The sequence below is a fragment of the Chrysochloris asiatica genome, unplaced genomic scaffold (genome assembly GCF_000296735.1).
Source record: "Chrysochloris asiatica unplaced genomic scaffold, ChrAsi1.0 scaffold00145, whole genome shotgun sequence".
NCBI lineage: Eukaryota > Metazoa > Chordata > Mammalia > Afrosoricida > Chrysochloridae > Chrysochloris > Chrysochloris asiatica.
The window spans coordinates 8,089,633-8,094,711 of record NW_006408663.1 but is presented as its reverse complement, the minus strand read 5'-3'; positions in this window follow the sequence as shown (position 1 = coordinate 8,094,711).

Sequence of the window (5,079 nt, the reverse complement as noted above, 5' to 3'; positions counted from 1 at the left end):
CACACCTTAGTCCTCAAGCTGACATCTTTGCTCTTCAATACTTTAAAAAGGTCTTGTGCAGCAGATTTGCCTAATGCAATACATCATTTGATCTCTTTACTGATGCTTCTGTTAGTGTTGATAATTGATCCCAAAAGAATGAAATCTTTGACAACTTCAATCTTTTCTCCATTGATAAGAATGTGGTTTATTGGTCCAGTGGTGAGGATTTTTGTTTTCTTGACTTTGAGATGTAATCCATACCAAAGACTGTGCTCTTTGATCTTCACCAGTAAATGTTTTAAGTGCTCTTCACTTTCAGCAAGCAAGGTTGTATCATCTGCATATCACAGGTTGTTAATGAGTCTTCCTCCAATCCTGATGCCTTATTTTTCTTCATAGAACCCAGTTTCTTGGATGATTTGCTCAGCATACATGTTGAATAATTATGATGAAAGAATATAACCTTGTCGCACATCTTTCTTAATTTTAAAACATTCAGTATACATTTTATAGAAGGTTTTTAAAAGTATCAAACCAAAGGGGTTAAGGCTGAATTTTAAAGAAAAGTATCTCACTCTAATTACAGCTCAGTGTAGTCTTAAATTATATCCATTAATGATATAAGATATAAGATTTAAAAAAAAAAGATAGAGCATTATTGTTGTTGTCAGGCGCTGTTGAGTTGTTGTTGGTGTTGTTGTTGGTAAGTGCCATCGAGTCAGTTCTGACCCATAGCTACTCTGTGGAGGGTTTCCATGGAGCAACTGGTGAGCTTGAACTGCCGACCTTGCAGTTCATATGGCAAGTAGACTATTAAAAATACCTCGGTCCAAAGTCCCCAGTCGCTTCATCACTCCACGTCATCATCTCTGCCTCCATCTCAGGCATCTCTGTTTCTCTGGGTAGGGTCCCGCTCTTGGATCTTCTCCGTTGATGGTCCCAGAGGTCTCCACTCCTATCCTGGACTGTGGGCCGAAAACTGGGGGGAGGAGGGGAAAGTGTAGGGGGCAGGTTTCTGGGATATACCCTTTGGGTGGTTGATGATGCATGGAGGGGATTGGAACCATGGCAATGATATGATATACGATGGAATGAATGCAAAACTAAAGTTCCCCCATGTAAACTATCATATAATTCACAATAAATCATTTTAAAAAATAATAATAATAACTTGGCTTGGGTCAGGCACACTTTACTCCTCAAACTGGCATCTTTGCTCTTGAATATTTTAAAGAGGTCTTGTGCAGTAGGTTTGCCTAATGCAATATATCATTTGATTTATTGACTGCTGCTTCCATGAGTGTTGATGGTTGTGTTAAGCAAATAGAAGTCTTTGACAACTTCAATCTTTTCTTCAAATATGGATTTCTTTCAATCAGTTGGCCCAATATGTGTCTTCCATATTTCTGGGCATAGATGAGTGAGTGCCTCTAGTGCTGCATCAGTTTATTGCAATATTTTCTTGCAATATTTTCATTTGTATGCCATCAGTTCCATGAGCCTTGTTCTTTGATAAGGCCTTCTGTGCACCTTGCAGGTGTTTCTTCAGTGTCATTGGCTCTTAATCATATGCCACCTCTTGTAATAGTTAAACTTAGATCATCTCTCTTTGTTACAGTGACTGTGCAGTCTATCCATCTTTTTTTTAAGTTTTTATTGTGACTTGAGTGAAAGTTTACAGGGCAGATCATTAGTTTTACATTCAACAAATCATATACTTTGTTTCATTACAATGATTATAATTTCCTCCATGTTCCATCAGTTAACAGTATTCTCTCTATTCATGTTAGCTCTTTATTTTCTTTTATTTTTTTTAACATTCAGGCATATATATAATGACTTAAACCACCAAAGAGGACATTCTACAAGGCTACTTACTGGCTGCCAGCTCTCAGTCTCTCTCTTTCCCTGAATCTAGTGTCCTCAGCTGCTCCCTCTTTCCATATCCCCATCTCTGCCTCCATCTCTGGTGTCGCTGCTTCTCTGGATAGAGTCCCACATACTGTTCATGTTCATTTCCCTTGATGGACCTAGTGCCCTCTGTTTCTGGAATGTAATATTAACTATTCCCCCATTTTTGTTGCAAACTTTCTACCTTTACAATTGTGACAGTCATAATTAGTCATGATAACAATTACTCACTATTGAATCATAATAATCTTATCCCCATTTCTTTTCACCAGACCCATCTAGATAAGATGAAACCTATTCAGTGGGGGCTCTACCTTCCTGCATACTCTTAAACTAAACTCCCTTTGGAAAACGTGTAAGACAGTCGCTTTGTGCCTATATCACCCCTTCATTTTAGATAGCCAATGTCTAAGTTGCCTATCCATATCTATCCTGTATACAGAGGGGAAAGCATTGATACTTAATGTGAACACTCCTTCTCACTCTGCTGGTAGTTTGACATACTACATCCATGAATATAGGTCAAGCTCATAAAAATGTAGCAATTTGCAAACGTTTCCTTTATCAAGCAAATTTATTTGTTTGTTTGTTTATTTATTTATTATCGTCCTCTAGTTCAGTTCTGACTATTAAGCCATTGAGGGTAGGTAAAATGGGTACGGTCTGCAAGTTTGGGTGTTGTGCTTCTCCCCTCACTTCATAACAGCTGGATGCTTCACTTTCAGCTCTAGTCCTCTGTGGCTATATCCTTTTCCATGGGCTTAGGTGTCCCCAGGTGTGACCACACTTTGGACCAACCAGCCCTTCCTCTTCTTTCTCTCATCTCCAGATCAATGGGAGTCTATGGAACATGGTTGAACTCAGCCCATTTCTTTATTGCTGCTTTTCTCCCTCTTTCACTCACCAGTAAACCAATATGGTCCCCAGCTAGCTTAAATGCCTGCTTATGTATTCCCTTTGAGTTTCAGTCTTAGAGGAGGGTTTGTCCTGAAGGGACTTGATTGCTTGCCTTGATGGCTTCCCAGTGAACAACTTGCTTATTCTTGTAGTAGCCAGTCATACTGTCATTTTTGTTTTGGGTTTCTCCTGCTGATCTTTCATTAAAGATGCATCTTCACTTGCTGTAGCTGTTCCAGGATGGCTTTCTTGTGCTTTGTAGTTTGAATGTCTCACTTCAGAAGGTTGTGGATGGGGCTCAGGATTTCACCTAAGATCCTATACACTACAAAAGCTCTGCAAGAGGCCTATTCTATTGGGCAAGTTCTAGAACATATTTTAGGTATTCCAATCAGGTTTAGGCTGAAGACAGCCTTACAAACTTTCTGTAATCATGTCTCCCAATATTTCTTTCTGTCGCACTCAGATATTTTACAATAGTAGGCAAGAAAAACCAATATTCATAAGACAGTCAAGCAACTTAGTATGATTTCTTCTCTTCAGATTATGCCTTGATCCCTGTATAACAGAGCCCTGTTGTTCAAAGTTTAAGTGTTCATCACTAGTTACCTCTGTCCCATTTAGCTCATGCAAACATGTCTCAGTGTTCCTCTATCTACTGTGTTCTTCCAACGTCCTCCATCTTGTGTATTGCTTGAGCTATGAAGTGTCTGCCCGCTAATCCATGTTCTACCATAGCCTCTCTACACCTTCCCCAAACCCCTACCACACTCCCACCAGCAAACAACATTTTCTTTTTTTCTTTTTAGTATGGGTATCATTTCTTAAGTTTTTACAATAAGGTCTTATGCAATATTTATCCTTTTATAACTGACTAATTTCACTCAGCATGATGTGCTCAAAGTTCATCTATATTATATATAGTGGGTTGTAACTTCCATGTTATTCTTCAAGTTAGCAGAATATTCCATTGTGTGTATGTACCAAAGTTTGTTTATCTATTCTTCCATTGGAGGGCACTTAGACTGTCTCCATTTTCTTGCTATTATGATTAGTGCTGCTATGATAATTGGTGTGCATGTATCTCCTCATGTTGTGGCTCATATTTCTTGTGGCTATATACTGGATTAAAAGGTAGAAGAACTGCTGGATTAAAAGGCATTTCTATTTCTAACTTCTGAGAAAGCACCATACTGTTTTCCAGAGTGATTGAACCAATTTGCATTCCCACAAGCATTGCATGAGAGTCCCAGTCTCTCCACATCCTCTGCAACATTTACAGTCCTCTGCTTTTTTGAACTTTGCTGTTATCGCTGATGTGAGATAATATCTCAATGTTGTTGTGATTTATATCTCTCTAAAGGCTATGAACAACATTGTGAATTATGAGTATTCCTGAATACCTAATTGTGCTCAGGAGGAATCTGTACATGGACCAAGAGGCAGTTGTTCAAATAGAATATGGGAACACTGGATGGTTCAAAATTAAGAAAAGTGTGTGACCACACTAATGCAACATTTATATTAAACAAATAATGCGAGAACGTGGGTTATATGACGAAAAATGTGGCATCCAGATTGGAGGAAGACTCATTAACAATCTGCGATGTGCAGATGATATAACCTTGCTTGCCAAAATTGAAGAGGACTTAAACTACTTACTGATGAAGATCAAATAGCACAACCTTTGGTATGGATTGCAACTCAATGTAAAGAAACCAAAAATCCTCCCACTGGACCAATAAAAAGCATTCTTATCTATGGAGAAAAGATGGAAATTGTCAAGGACTTCATTCTTCTTGGATCAACTATCAACACTCATGGAAGGAACAGTCAAGAAATAAAACTACATATTGCATTAGACAAATGTGCTGCACAAGACATTTTTAAAGTGCTGAAGAGCAAAGATGTCAGTCAGCTTGAGGATTAAGGTGCACCTGACCCAAACCATGGTATTTTTAATAATCTCATATGCATGCTAAAGCTGTACAGTGAATAAGGAAGACCATAGAAGAATTAATGCTTTCGAGTATGGTGTTGGAGAAGAATATTGAAAGTACCACAGTCTGCCAAATGAACAAGCAGATATTTATTAAAAGAAGTGCAGCTAGAGTGCTTCTTGGAAGCCAGGATGGTCAAACATCATCTCTCACGCTTCAGACATATTATCCAGAAGGACCAGTCACTGGAGATGGATATCAGGTTTAGCACTAAGGTGCGCCTAACCAAAGCTATGGTATTTTCAATAAACTCATATGGATGTGAAAGCTGGACAGTGAATAAGGAAGA